The sequence below is a fragment of the Pteropus vampyrus genome, unplaced genomic scaffold (genome assembly GCF_000151845.1).
Source record: "Pteropus vampyrus isolate Shadow unplaced genomic scaffold, Pvam_2.0 Scaffold130, whole genome shotgun sequence".
Classification (NCBI taxonomy): Eukaryota; Metazoa; Chordata; class Mammalia; order Chiroptera; family Pteropodidae; genus Pteropus; species Pteropus vampyrus.
In genome coordinates, this window is record NW_011888911.1 from 83,670 (window position 1) to 100,182 (window position 16,513).

Here is a 16,513-nt window from a genome sequence, read left to right on the forward strand (position 1 = left end):
AGATTGTCCTTTGCTGAACACACACACAAGGCTGCAAGCCTTCAAGTAAGCATCAGAGGAAAACATAAAATAATTTGAGGATAAAATTAAATTAATCATGATTTGTGTCATTAATTTATTACGGTCATCAATAATATCCAAATGGAGGAGAACGAAATTCTCTTTTGGGGGATAATACATAGCTATGCCATAAAGGTTTGACCAATGTTTCTCCTGAGGGTAAGAACATATTATAGAAAGTGAAGGCATTAATAAATCTCCAGGTACTTTCAATTCATAAAGTGTACAATCTCTGAAATATTTCTATTAATGACATTTTACATACATCAAATTATGCTTTGATTTAACAACTCTTCCCATGGAAATAGCACTGAGCTAATTAAGAAGTACAGAGTATACCAAGTGTAACTAATTATTTCTAGTATTTGTCTTTTATACAAAATAAAAGAATGAATCTTTGTGATTGTCCAGGGCTTTCTGAGAAATCCCTCAAATAGTTTTGAGTATAAAAAATTGTCCTTTTAAAAAGAATTTAGGATATGATTTTAGAAAAATCAATTTTGAGTTCTCAAAGTAGATTTGGTGGCTTGGTTAAGATAGAATCGTAGGTGCCTGAGGAATGATAGTGTGACAGTGCATTTTATGTGTCGACTTGGCTGGGCCAAGGTGCCCAGATAACTAGTCAAACATTATTCTAGATGTTTCTGTGAGGGGGTTATTGAATGATTACCATTTAAATTGGTAGATTTTGAGTCACAAAGATTGCTTTCTATATCTTTACAATGTGAGTGAGCTGCATCCAATCAGTTGAAGTCTTAAACAGAACAAAAGGCTGATGACTCTGGAGCAAGAAGGAATTCTGCCAGTCGATGGCCTTTGGACTTGACCTACCACATCTATTTATTCTTCCCTGGATCTCCAGCCTTCTGGCCCACTCCCACCTTTTCCTTGATATACAAAAACACACACTATCACTATACAAACACAGTTGTGGTTTCCTGCCACTATATCTACTAATGTAGTATTAATCACCCATATTAACTATAACTGGTAACTAAATTAACTAAATTCTACTTTTGTGGGAAAAAACTGGTAGGTAGGTGATTCATAATTATCTGTCCATTTGCAAGCATTCTAGCAGACCTGTTAATGGTATGAGATATATGGTAAAATTGCCTGTGGTCATACACATCCATTTTATATCTTTCTAATGTGAAGAAAATATATGTTCATTAACATGACCCAAAGGTATAGTCATCATAACATATAAAAATAAAAAACAAAGGTTTACAGATTATGATATATATATTATGACCAATGTTTTAGTATTCTATCTTAGAAGTTACCCAGGTGTACAAAGATTATCCATTAATAATTTAATATCGGTCCTAGTTAAAGTTAACTAAAAAATTTGGAAGTGATTTTTAAAGTGAAACATTATAGAACATGATAAAAGTTTGTGGAAATTATTTTTTAATTTAGTTGAACAGATAGTGTTACAATTTTCACAATCATAGTATTATGTAGGAATAATTAGCTAATTTGATTAGTAATCCAATTTAAGAAATATACAAAGTTCAACATAACTAGTCTATTCATGAGGAAACAACTGAAATCTAACAAAAATAAAATATATGCTTATGTTATACTTAACTAATTAAATCAGGGTTTGAAAAAATGACCAACTAGTACAAATTCACCTTAATTACATGAACTTGGATTTTTACATGAAAATATTTCTGGATTAGCAGTTTCTGCTAAAAGGACTTTTTAATCCCTTAAAATATACATTTAAAACATAAGAAGTTTAGTTTATTTTCTAGGAAAATATTCTGAATTCTGGGAAAATATTAGATTTATGTAAGCATTATTCTCTCTAAACTATTAGAACATAGCTCCATTAAAATACTATATAATCTAATTCCATAATACACTCCAGAGGTAGAAAAATATTTCACATTTACACACCAAGAGGTAAAGACTTTCTTCACTTATAAATGCATAGAGAGCCCCTGACTTCAGTTTCACAGCTTTAGCCATAGATCAAAGTAAATGCAAGAACTCACCAGACAAGACCTTAAAGATTTAGTCTCTGTCTCAGTGAGCATATAATATTCATTTGCACTCCTAAATAGAGAGAATGACAAACAAAAATTAATTAAACAGAATCTCCACTGTTTCTCACTTTGGAATAGATCCCCATCATCTGATTGTCAGATGATAAAACTAGATTCTCCATCATTTTTGCCATCTGTAGGGGACAACTCATCAGCCATGCACAAATCAGGCCTAGAACGAACTTGGCTAAGTATAGAAATGAAAACAAAAACACAAAATCAGGATTAAAAGAATCAGGACAGGTTAAGTTGTAATGTCACTTGAGAATCACTCCAGGAACCAAGAAAAGACATACTTGGACTTAAATTGGCTCTGTGGGTATCTCAATGGGACCTCTAAAACTGTCAAAGAATAATTTTCGAAAGCTAAAAACATGACTCTCATTCAAATATAGGACTACTTCTTCAACAGTATTTGTAATTATTCATTGTTGAAGGAACCAGTAAGATGGTAAAGCTAGCTCACCATCTTAAAATAAGACATCTAAAAAAATTTTTATAAAGGATATTTTTTAAAAAAGGACAGTTTTGATGAACTGGGTATTTTGTAAGCATTAAAAAATAAAAAGCAAAAAAAAAAAAAAGAATGCTACAATAAGATTCCTAAAATGGATACCAAATTGATTAATGTCCTACAGGACAATAAAACTTTGGGGATTATCTTCTTTGTCAAACAGAAATATTCTAGTTAACCTGAAACTCTAAAATGTCTGGGCTCTAATCAAATTTTAATAGAAAGTAAACAAATTTTCCAAGAAAATTTAAAAAATCATTGGGCAGCACTATTAAACAATGCTTTTGCATGATGTTGAAAGAAAATTCCACTCTCCCCTTTGACTTTTTCCAGGTTTTAGACAATTTTTCTTAATACTTTATTGCTCCTGTTCTATTTATATGACTCCAATATGTTTTGATTTTGCAAACTATTCCAGTTCCTTCTGAATTTCCTGAGCAGGCTTGAGTCCTGAAGATCAAGCATTTTAGACATAGGTATTTAAATTTCTCTTCTAGTCTTCGGATTACAATAATTTTATTGTTTTTTTCCCCCTCTATATCATCCCAAGATAATGGTGTATCTTTTAAGTAGTAAAGGCTCTCCTTTATTTAATAGTATATTAAAGCAATCTACTATTCTCTGTGAGAAGCTATAACTTGGAACTTCAAAATCTAAAGCCTCTTTTTAAACTTCTCTGATTTACTAAATTTTGCAGTTTACTCTGGGGCGACTCTTGAACCCTGTGGATAAGCTACATTAATTCAGATTTATTCCTCCCACATTTCTATCTTCAAAATAATGTAAAAGATGAACAAAATTATAAGTAGTTGAACTAGAACTTGTTTAAAAATTTAGAGCTTGTATCTCACATAATAATGCTCTGTAGTACAATGGGAAAGTATTACTTTTGATGTTTAAAGTCTAGACCTACTTTCTGGACTGAGAAATGCACCTGTAGCAGCCAAAGTTGTTCTGCAGTGTTTCTTTCTCTAAACTGCCCCAGTTCCCCCATAGTGCCTAAAGGTGTGGATTAGCAAGACTCTTTTTTCCTGTGATCAAATCATTGCCAGTGTTGGTATAGCTTGCAACATGTTTGCTAAGTACCCCTACCCCCCATTTGTTTGGCATTTTGCTACAATATATGGGTATTAAGAAAAGCTACTCATTGCAGACAAAACTGCCATAAATGACAGTGATTTACAAAGGTCAAAATCCCATATGGTTTATTCAAAAGCCTAAAGCCCAAATCTGCCCTCATAAACTGCACTAGTTAAAAGCCAACCACACAACTATAAAAACCAGTCCATAGCATAAGGTCAAAACCCCACAATACCCATCCATGACTGCTAAAATCTACAGCCTAAAGCCTGTGATCAAGGATCCATTGGGAGCCCTATCTACAGGTGCTAATTCTTCAGATTGCAACCCTTTTCTATGTTGGAAAATTTCCAACCCAATTAACTGGATTTTGGGGTTCATAGGGACAATAAGTAGCATCCCATTTTTTTCTTGCCCCAGTTTGGATACTGAGAGATACCATGTGGAATTCACAAGCTGAAGATTAACATAGCAGGTTCATTATCAATGAAGCAGTTAGAGACTATGGCTTAGGTGTGAAGGTCATATGGGCTTACTAGAGTCTGCATTGCGTGAACATTTTCCCCTTCCACCGCCCTCAAACAAAAGGCAAAGCTCACAGGAGTCATGTAGCGGTGGAGCGGGTATGAGTAGAAAGTCTACCAAGCTACAGAGCTAAGCTGTATATAGATAAATTCCTCTTCTGGGAATTGAAAATAAGGTGGAAATGTCTTCTAACAGAGGTCTTTCCGTAACAGAACATGAAGTCCAATATTAGGCACAGGGAACTGGACTTATTTTTATTTCGAGGCCTTAGAACAAAAAGCCTAACAGGTCTTAGAATCTCAGAATCTCCCATTCATGCATTATTTATTCCTTCGTTCATTCAAAGATATTGATATTTTACTACATGATTCATATTGTACTAGAACTGGAAAACAAAAATAAATCAGACTCATATGGTTCCAACTCATAAAATTTCCAGTCTAGTGTGGAAAACAGAAATTAAACAAATGCTTATCCATATTATGACTGCCAAAAAGAAAGAAATCTCAGAGCTCTCAGGGACTTTTTCTATTGAAAATGAGAGAAAATCCATATCAAATTGGCTTAAGCTTTAAAAAGAAAGAAATTTTATCTGCTCACATAATTAAAAATTAGTCTCCAGGCATATCTAGCAATAGGGACTCTGGTTTCTCTTTCTTGATGTCCCATCTCTGTTTCTACTGTGTGGACACCATTTTCAAGAAGCTTTTGTAGATGCCATAGCTCTAGATCTTACATCTCAACTTTAAGCTCAGTGAAAAGAGTGAGAAACTTTATAAAAAAGTCCGCTCAGGTAATAAACCCATCTCCATACCGCTCACTTTGGGTTAGGCCTAGACCCAGAATGAGACGTATTATCTGTGAGTGAGGGGAGCATAGTTACCCAAAAGGGAAGGAATAGGTTAATTATTAGAAAGCTGAATGAATACAGGGAATAAAAGTCACAGATATTCACCATGAGTGAGTGATACTGGGGACAATAGAGAAGGCTTTTCTTTAGGCAATATGATCTCTCTGATCTGAAGGATGCGTAGAAGTTAGTTAAATTTTAGAGAAAGTGAAGAACATTCCAGGTTGAGGAAACAGCATGTGAAAGATTGCCAGGGAATGTGGTAAGAAGAACATTATATATTTCAGGCCAGCACGATCAAAAAATGATAAAGAGGGGAGGGACAGGAGAGAAGGTTAAAAATGTAATAGGTATCAGATTATATCAGGCTTTGTAGGTCATGGTAGAGCCTCTATCCTTTTTATTTTAATTTGGCCATTTGGATCAAGGGATGGTAAACAAAGGAGTAAATTAAAAAAAAAGAAAAAAAAGGGAATTTACCTGGATGACTCTAATATTCCATGGACAACATTCTAATATAATCTCAAGGGTCTGCCCATTTTTTAAAAATGTCCTTGAATATATATATCTAATTTTTCTTGAAATAAGTGGACACTTATTTGAGTTATTAGAAATCATTGCACTCAGTAGACATGTTTGATATAATGGTATTTAGTGGGGATGGGCTATGTCTTAACATATTGATAAACAATATTACCATTACTCTCTTTAAATTTAGACTCACATATCCTTCGAGTAACATTTTTTTATCTTTCAATGGGTGGACCTGGACCAGTTCTAAGCAATAGTTACATATTATTAAGAAAAGAAGAATGAGTGTGTAATGTCTCAGCATAGCCATAATTTCCCCAAACTCAAATTATAAGGGCTGACTCACAGGGTGAGTGCTTGGCTGCGTTCTCCTTGGAGATCAAGATATCTCAGAAGACAGAAAAATCTTAGAGAACAGAAGGCAATAGAAACATCAGCCAGAGAATTCTCTTTGAATTGCTGCCAAACTTTTCACCTTTTCATTCTCCAGATTATTAAAAGAGAAAAAACTACTGTGGAGATAAGGGAACAAACCAAGAGTTTCTACTCCTGACACTTTGTTGAAAGCTACTGACAGAAAAAAAGCTATCTGTATCCTACTATAATTGAGATGAAATAAATAAGTCCTTTCTAAGGGAAGTGGAAGAATCGGGAAGAAGTGCTATAGAGACAGTTTGGAAGGTTAATTTATGGAGATTAAATCCACTGTAAGACTAGCAACAGTGATTTGACAATATTTTTCTAGCTTTCTTTTACTGGAGCAATGGCAGAAAAAAATAGAGGTGACACTGGAGTTGGCAGAATCTGCCATTCCTCAGAAAAAACATTGTAATGGTCAGGCGATTCATGGTAATTAATCTTATGGCGGTGATCATTTTGCAATATATACATAACAAATTATTATGTCATATATCTTAAACTAATACAATTCTATATGTCAATTATGTCTCAAAAAAACTGGAGAAAATAAAGAAAACTCAAAAGTGACAAATAAAAAAAATGTCTTGTTTATGTGTACAGACAGGTGCTGATTCAGAAATACAGAAAGACTTGGACTAGGAAAAAAAGGGAAGAGTGTAAAATCCATGGATAGAGTTCTCTTTTAGAAGTAGGAAGATGCTGAATGATGCCCCAGCTTCCTGAGAATCAAGTGTAGAAAATGTAAGTGGAGATCTTGGAGACAGAATTGTAACCGGACCTATTTGAGAGCTAGCCTAGTACTGATCCACTCAGAGAAAAGCTGAAGACGGCCCTTATTCCTTAGCTTATGTCTGCTAAGGTCTTCTGTTCAGAATATTTCTGGAAAGGAAGCCATGGATGGTTTTTGGGCTTAGAGTTTTGTGCAGAAGTGCCTTGGTTTGGGAACAGGTTCATCTAAATGTGTATAGTGAGTCTCTGCTTCTTGTGGTAAGGCTACCCCTCCTCCAACTTGTGAACTAAAGTTGGCTAGAAGAAGAGATAGAAAAAAATATTAGGCTGAACTGAAAAGAAATCAAGCTGTAATGTTTTTGAATTTGGATCAAATTCCAGAGCTTTAATACTGAGCTCCTTTGGGCAATTTCTATCACATATATCATTACTGGTCTGTGTCTAGTGTCAGAAGAGATTTGTTAGCATTTTGCAGGCTAACAGCATTGAAAAATTGCTACGAGGTTATTTCAGCCACTGTTTCAAGGATGAGTGCTTCTTTTCATATTTCTTTTGGAGATCCAAAATGTCATGCAAATGACTGGTACTGGTCCCTTAATTGCTTGGGGTCAGATGAATTCTGGCAGAGCAGCAATGGGCTTTGGTTTTGTAAATTGATGATTGCACAACTTAAGGAATGGATAACAGTTCCCTTTTAGAGAATGGCTTTCTCAGCATATGGGAACCACAAGAATTAAGAAGGTTTAGAAGCAAACTGGCTGGCATGAGCCAAATTCCTAGGAATAATACAGTGAATCACTGGGGGGCTCTCCTTACCACAAGCAAGAGTGTATGCCACAGCTCATCTAAGCTAGTTTGCTAATCTTTCTTCTACTTCTTCTCAACCTTGCTCCAAATCAGATGATTTGGTCTTTGGTTGCTGGGTTCCTGGAAAAAAATAGTTTCCCACCTTTCTTTTTGTCTTTATCTTTAGAAGAGATTGAAGGAGGCAGACAGACTGAGGCCTGTCTGCAGTCAGCATGACAGTGAGAACTGTTTACATCTGTGTAAGTATATGGGAAGGACACACTTTACTTACTAGAATGGTTACTCAGAAACAGAGTAGGGAGATGTGGGTGAGAGGTTATGGGAGAGCCAGGAGAGAAGGAAGGAAGAGTGGCAGAGGTAGGCTCCTCTGGTCATGGTGAGGGTGGGAAGAGCAGTTTGCAGAGCTCAGCCTGTTTTGAGATCGTCGCTACAGCACAGATTGCCTTTTTCTGTCTCATCCACATTGGGGAATTTTTCCTGTGTATCCTCTCTCTCTTTCTCTTTTGCTCTCTCTCTTTTACTTCTCGCTTAGCTAGTCATAAATTCTCAAAGAGTTCTCCCCTATGATCTTTTACCTTTCTCCTTCCTTTTTCCCATTGCCCAAGGCAATGACGAGTCTGTTTATAGGCCATTAAATTGGCAAGACAGTAAAGATCTGGCTGTGGGGAGGAGAAGAAAGTTAGTGACAAAATAGGGACAACTAGGAGCTTTGTGCTTGGTGGACAGCGCTGACTTCTCTTCCTTTCTTTTTGTTTATTTTTTCTCCTCCATCCATAACCTTGCCATGATGCTCTTAAATTTGGATGATTGTTTGTTGGATAAATAAAAGGGCTCCCTTTATCTGTGGAGGATACTTTCCAAGACCCCCAACGGCTGCCTGAAACCGAAGATAGTACCAAACCCTATATATACTATGTATTTTCTATGTATTTTTCTATACATACATATCTATGATAAAGTTTGTAAATTAGGCACAGTAAGAGATTAACAACAGTAACTAATAATAAAATAGAACTATTATAACAATATACTGTAATAAAAGTTATGTGAATGTAGTTTCTCTCTCACCAGTAATTTTTATATTTTTTAGTCTGAACCTATTTCTGAATCTGCATAACTATCCTTTACTTGCAGTAAATATCTTGGTGTCACTCGTTTCAGGGGATCCCTTGCTGAAGTCTTCATATAGGCTCAATGATTTCTGTTCAATATGTTGACATCAATCAGAACATATTTTCTGTTCACGTCTTCCACCCACAGTTGATGGCTTTTCCATCTTAACTAAGCACTTATCACACCTGTGGCTAGAACTTTTGTAGTTTGAGTTGTAACTGCAAAATTAGCACAAATTTCTTTTCCCTTCTTCACAATTTCATGGATGGAAGGTTTGTTCTTACTGTAGAATCTTAGCAACGTCAGCATACAATTTTTTTTCTTTCCTCATTATGTCGAGAACTTTCACCTTTTCATTTAAAGGAAACCTCACTACTTTTCTGCTTTGGGGTCATTATTAAGTAAAATCGGGGTGCCTTGAACACAAGCACTGTGATACCTTGACCATCAGTTTGATAACCAAGATGGCTACTAAGGGACTAACAGTCGTGGATCTGGACGATGGGGTAATTCATGTCCCGGGCGAGACAGAGTGGACGGTGGGAGATGTCATCACACTACTCAGGACAGTGCACAATTTAAAACTTATAAATTATTTATTTCTGGAATTTTCCATTTAATATTTTCGGACCCGGTTGACAGCAACCAAAATCACAGACAGGGAAACCATGAATAACGGGAGACTACTGTATGTTTCTTTTCTTACTTTCAGAGACACACAGACTTCCCTCTGCAGAGGAATAAAAAATTATTCACGTCAAACAACAGGCTAAGGTATTCTAGGGGTGCTTATTCAAGACATATATGTTTACATGTTAACATATCTAATATATCTTTACATGTTCATATATATGTTAACATATCTCTATGTACATGGTGTCATGTGGAGTTGGGCTGGGCACATTTGACCAGGTACCTTTGCTTTTCCTATTCCTTTCTTCAGAAGTAGGTACCATTTCATAGGCTTCCGGGCAAAGGCATCCTGGGAAATCCAATACATTGGCTGAAGATGCTTTGAAGAAATAGTGAGTGAGGCAGCTCTTACTTCTTTTTTGCACATCTCCCTTTCATGAAATGTAAGAGCAGTAAAGACTCCTAGAGACCATTGCACCTGAGCCTCTTTGTTTTACAGAAAGGGAAACTGAGGACCAGAGAAGTGATTTGCCCAGGGATCTAAATAGATCTCTGACTCCTTGTCTAGTGTTCTTTGTATTCAACAGCAAAAACAATCAAGGGCTCTTCTTCCCCCTCTCCAAACCCTGCGGGTGCTGCGGGGGGACGGATGTGGTGACTTTACTCCCAATCGTTCAGTTCTTGCACTCATCAGCTTCTACATGGGAGACTTATTTGCAATTTCTTCTCCCTTTCTCTTGAGAGTCCTGGTTCACAGTCTGAACTAACACCAGAGAATTCCTTCCCAGGGGCTTTCAGGGTATGTCAGCAGTTTTCATCTTGTCTGGGACAGAAGTGTCAGGACCTCAGAACTATTGCTTTTTAAGACTCAGCTCAATCTCTACCTGACTCAGCAGAGGTTTCTGGAATGTCCCCTCTGTGTGCCGACCAACTCTCAGATCGGCACTAACCAGAAGAGGTGGGTCGCCTCTCTGTTTCTGTAATAAGACCAAAAAAGCTGACGATGACCATTGAGAAAGAATATGTGCAACATGTAAACACAGCAATCTCTGCTCTATAAATAACCCTAATTAAAATGAAAACACCCACACAGTCTCATATTTTTTTATTTTTTTATTTTTTTTTCTGTTGGACATCATGGGAGGTCCTTGCTGCAGGACCTCTGGTGCTTGCCAGCAATAACCAGGCTCTGAGAAATTTCTACGCTTCCTCAACTTTGCTTGCTAACTCAAATCTCTTTTCTGGGGTTTAAGGCCAGTCTTTCTCTCTTGCCCTTTCTTTTTTTTTTTTTTTTTTTAAGTTGGCTTTTAGAGTACCCATGTCCGATTATATTCCCCTCTTAAAGTTTCAAACATTATCCCGTTGATTTATGAAAGCAGTTCAGCAGGGCTTAATTCATCACGCAATTCAAATAGTGCCATGAGGGTTTCCCTTGGAGGGAGGAGTGGTGGCTACGCTAGTCTCATTTTTAAAAGGGACCAGATAACATTAGACATAGCACAGAAATCTCTTTCTCTTAGAAGCCAGTGTGAGTGGAAGAAGTGTCTGAACTGCCTGAGGGGGCTGAGAAGAGTCCTGGGGCTCAAAGGGAGGACACTGTGGTGGCTTGGTCTCTGCTCATGGAAGGCGGGATGTGCTCCTGCAACAGAGCATCCTGGGAGCAAGGTCACTGCATGCTACCAAGGTCCCTGCCCTGACCCTCTCCTTGTCTCCGGAAAGAGAGGCTAGAGGTTTTCACACCCTGCCCTGCAGGCTAGAGGGATTATAGGAGGCCACACCATACAGCTCTAGGGCCCAGGGCGGGAAAAGCAATGAGAGAAGGGGTCTTGAACCAGAGAAATCATGAAATCAGTCACTTTAAAATTAGAGTTTATCAAAATTTACACTTAGAAATTATTGTCATTGAACTCCTAATTCTGTAAACAAAAGAAAGATTATGAGAAGATTTACTTGTGCAAGTTTGGAGATAATCAAAGGCAGAATCAGAGCCACTCATAAATGAACCAATTCTAGGTGGTCTCTTCAAAATCACACTCTGCATTTGTATCTCATGCCAACACTCCTACACTGTTAGGCCACAACAGTTTATTGAGTGTAAATATTTAGTGCCCCTTCGTTCTTCCAAACATTCTGCGATGACTCTATCATTTGTATAATGACATTGAACTCATCCGTTTCTAACACTGCATCTTCCACTAGTAAAGATTGAAACCCTGTGATATTCATCTTCGCATTACTGGTACCTATGTTGGCTGAATTTACTGATTTTTTTTTTTTTTTTTTTTTTTTTTTACCAAACTCTGTTCTAGATTCCTAAGAAGATATAAAAGATATAAAGTACCTTCTTTTTAATATAGCAGCTTACAGCCTAATGGAAAGTATAAGAAATATAAGCCTGATACTTTTACTCCCTAAAACAGAAACATCTTCAAATATCACACTTAGTAAATGAAATTCAAAAACTTTACATGATGTTCATAGTGAGCCTTTCTTGGTCCTATCATTTCTTACTTTTCCTATTCACTTGCATGTATTTTAACTATATGGACAGTGTTAGGTGCCCTAAAAAATTCTTGCATTCCCCAACTCAGTCACTTCCCATATGGAGTGGTCTCCTTCCTCAGGCTCAAGTTTAAATCCATATCAAGCGCTACTTCTTCCTGATGACTTTGGTCCAGGAGCGGCTTTGAAAGTCCTTCGGCCTGTTCATTGTCCCTTTCTCATGACTCGTGTTACAGGCCCTTTTGTATTGTGGTAGCCGATTGTGTAATGTGAATTACATCTGGTTATACATCTGATACATAATTATATATCTGGTTCCTTCCCCAGCCTGCATATTCCTCATATTCACTAGTTTCTAATTCAGTAACTGTTAGTGCCTAGCATAAAAGAGTGCAAATGCCACACTCAACTCACATTTGTGGAATGGATAAATAAGTCTACCCTAGTAGACTGAGGTTATGATGGGTTAGGGATTTTATCTTGCCTTTGTGCCCCCACCACATCTACGTCTTTCTTCCAACAGTGTCGGCTTAATTAGTTTTTGTTGATTAAAAGAATGACTGACTAATAATTACAAAACAGTATGGCAAAGTGCAGAAGTCAAGGGTGTTTGGGGGAGAAACTTCGGAAGCAGAACTAAGCAGTAGAAACACTGAGCTCCCTTGAGAAGGCGTTCTTGAGCCACAATTTGGGTAGGAGGAATAGGTAGAGGCAGAGTACAAGGATGGAGAAAATCAGAAAATGACCAATAAGGGGTGTCCAAAACAAACAGCCCAGATAGATCGATGTCACATACATTGCTTACACGTATCAGTTCTTCAGAGGATCGGAAAGTGAGTGGAAAGATATTGATTTGGGGGTCAGAAAACCTTTGGCAAGTTGTTTATTTACTTTGAGTCTCCATTTTCTCATCTATAAAAGAATAATTTGTTCCAGGCCCACTGGGTGGATCAAATGAAAGAATATACAAATATAAATTTGAGCTGTAACTTGACATTTGATGCAGCTTCTGGTATTTCTCTTCTATGGTTTCTCTTTCATTGAATTTATTTTTCTTGTTTATCCCTGCTCTCTGGACACAGGAATTTTATTTACTAGAGAAAGGAATATTTGCAAACCAATGAGCCAACAGTTGGTGTTCCTTCTAGAAATTCTTAAGTAAATAATCATGGATTTAGCTATAAAATTGTTCTTGACACCACTGTTTATAATACCCGAGAACCAGATGCAATCTAAATATCTAGTTACAGAAGACTAAATAAAATATAAAACACCCATATAATAAAACATTGTTAAATATAAATTTTACTCAATCTGTGAGGTAAAACCTGATAATCACATTTTACTACCCATTTGCATTTATTTAGTTGTTTAAAGCATTGCTCAGCATCTTTTTGTTTATTGGCTCTGTGAGCGCACATTTGTGTGTATGTGTGTATTTGTTTGTTTGTTTTTAGTGTGCTAATATCTCCAAAGGCATGGAAGTCAAGTATGGGTGACTATAGATTTTATCACCCAGTCAACACACTTTTGAGAGTGAAAATTGGTGCTATTAATAATGAAATAGGAAAACAAGCACACACTCTGATGACCAGGGCCAACATTAGGGACGCATGGGTGCCTTCACACATTAAGACTTCCAGCTTTCTTCTTCTCTGTGTTCCTTGTCTTTGTCAAAGTTTCATTTAAAAAAAAAATAAAATACACTTTTTATTTTGTAATGACTTTAAATTTAAAGAAAATTTGCAAAGATAACACAGAGAGTTCCTATATACCCCTCGTCTAGTTTCCCCTAATGCTAACCATCTTACATTATGATCATGGTACATTTGTCAAAATTAAAAAACCAACATTGCTGAATCGCTATTAACCAAGCTCTCAACTTTACCAGTTTTTACAATAATGGCCCTTTTCTCCTCTAGGATCCAATCAATCCAGGATACCACACTGCATTTAGTCATCATGCCTCCTTAGTCATCTGTGGTTTGTGATAGTTTTTCTTTCTTGTTTTTCGTGATTATTACAGCTTTGAGTCGTAATGACCAGGTAATTTGGGTGTTTCTGCAGTTTTTCTTATAATCAGACTGGGGTTATGAGCTTTTAGGAAGAAGAACATAAAACTGAAGTTCCCTCATCATCACATCATATTAGGGGGAACATGTTGTCAATATGTCATATTGCTGGTGAGGTTAACCAGGATCAGTTGGCTAAGTCAGTGTTTGCCTGGTTTTTCACTTTTAAAAATGGAATTTCAACCTCAGTGATAAAAAAAAAGAATATTGTTTGAGATAATGTTGCTTATAGCTTTTCTTTGATTTTCAAAATGTCAGCTGAGATTAAATATTCCTTTAGAGCCCAAACTCTTTCCTTGGCTATCATAACCAATGGCTCCTGAAGTGTAATCTATCCTCTAAAAGGTGATTTCAATTAAGTTTTAGAAGGAAAAATATGCAAATAGAGACATCCTGGAAATATGGGCAGGTCCAGGCCAAGAGTTCCATGATAACACAATCCAAATATAATCTAGACTTAATTTTCTTAAAAACAACAACAACAACAACAACAACAACAACAAAAACACCCTTTTGTCATTCTCAGAGTCACTCCAAGGTGGATGTTAAGAGAGAGTGAGAACATATGCCCTACTGCAGACAATAAATGCATTCATTTTCTATAAAGAGTTTTAAATAACAGTGAAACTCACTATAAGTCAATCTGTGTTTTTATTACCACATGCATTGGCAATTCTACACAATATGGGATCACATACTCTTCCTCACTAGGGTAAAAGTCTACCTCCATCCCCTCTCCTGGGAAGTCCCTGACCATTCCCAGTTTAGACTATGTTGCATAAAGTACTCTGGCCATCTTAAGACATCTTAAAGGTAGCATTGGTATGTTGGTTAAATGTCTAAGCTTGAGTTCAGCCTCTGTTATTACCCAGTTTTGTGACTTTGGCAAATTACTTACCCTAAATATATTTCCTCATCAGTAAAGTGGGACTAATTTAATATAATTGTTGTGAAGAAGAAATGAGCTAACTTATGCAAAGTGTTTAATGCATGTGGTAGAATTCAATATTTAAAGAAACAGTCCTACTTCAACCACTTACTCCTGGCAACTATACTAGAATATGTCAACTCTGAAAATAGTAAATCTTTGTCAGTCTAATGCTTTCTGGCCTCCAAAATGCCTTTGTCTTTCAAAAGTGCATCCTATGCTCCCAGGAAGTAACTTAATTCTGGGAAGAATTGGCCAGGAATTTTGGTTCTCTGAGTCTTCTGGTCCAGTTCCAATATGTCTGGCTTCCTAAAAAGGTTAAATTCACTGATTGTCTTATGAAAACACAGAGGCAGAGAACAAGTGACAGCACAAAGATCCCTTGGAATCATGAATTAAGAGATAACTACCTAGGGAAGAATGCTACTTAGAGTGCACAGTGAAGTCTGAGGCCAGGGAGATGCCTTTGCTGGCTCGGAGGGATGGAGTTCATATACAAGCCACATTCAGTTTATTTTATTTTCATCATTATTATTATTTGTGATTCTGAGCACATTCCATGGGCCGAGAGAGCCAAAGTTTGGAGAGCATAAATCCATCTTTAGAATAAACCAAAGGATCTCTAAGGTTGACAGTCAACAGTGTTTCTCAGGCTAACCAAGTTCAGAGGCTGACAGTGCACAGACTGGGAACAGTTGAGCAAATCTGTCTAGTGGAACAAATGGCACAATCCCCTATATCTTTCCATCCTCATCCTAGTGAACTGGAGCCCCATGGATCAAGGGTCAAATGTCATACAGGCTTAGACTGAAAATCTCATGTGGGTCACTTGCCTTTCCAACTCCTCATGGTTGTTATCATGGACCATATCTCTGTGCAATATCTTGCACTCTGCTGGAGCTGTTAAAACCACCTACCCAACTTCCGTAAGGTGGCAAAACTCTCAGATCATCTGTAATACCCTTGAGATGAACTAGTCCTTCCAGGAACTACCAGACTTGGAGTCTGCAATGAATTTCCTGTGGCTTTTTCATCCCCTGTGAGGACTTTTCTTTCACAGGGACATATTATTCTGGGATTAGTATTCCAAAACATGACTTAGAGACTTAACCATGCTAGATATCCACAGAATTTTTACCACATAAATTGGAAGAATTTTCAAATGGAAAGATATGTTGGTTTTCTCTGAGAAAATTTTTGGGTTAGTGATTATAGATCTCTGTACTTAGCTCATTCTATACATTTTTTCTGACTTTGATTATGCCGCATTGAATCCGTAAGATTAGGGCACCTTATCCATTACCTTTCGTAAAAAAAGAAAAATTGTTGAAAGAATAAGTCAGTACATGTGGTATCAACTCTTTGAGTCTCTACTGAATTCAGAGCTATATGCTTTTTGGTTACCTAGTTTTGTGATTCTGGCATATTTAGCAGGCAAACTGGGCTACTTCATGAGAAAAGTCCTTAAATTCCAGTTTAAATTGGAAGAAGAGGAGAAAAGGAGGTAAAAATTACATCTAAATTCTCTCTGTAAATGATTTAAAAAGTATTGTCAGTTATCTACTTTTTTATAACATAGATTGCTACCGAATTATTCTGGCCGTTAAACATCTGATAAATCAAATAGAAAAGTGTTAGCAAATTAATAATTCCAATTTTATTGTTACACTGTCTTTTTTTTTTTTCTGTTGT

The 16,513-nt window shown here is 36.7% G+C and overlaps 1 pseudogene; it reads left to right on the forward strand.

The window, feature by feature from the left end:
* Positions 1–16,513, forward strand: part of LOC105296859 — a 109,047-nt pseudogene that overhangs the window by 38,047 nt on the left and 54,487 nt on the right.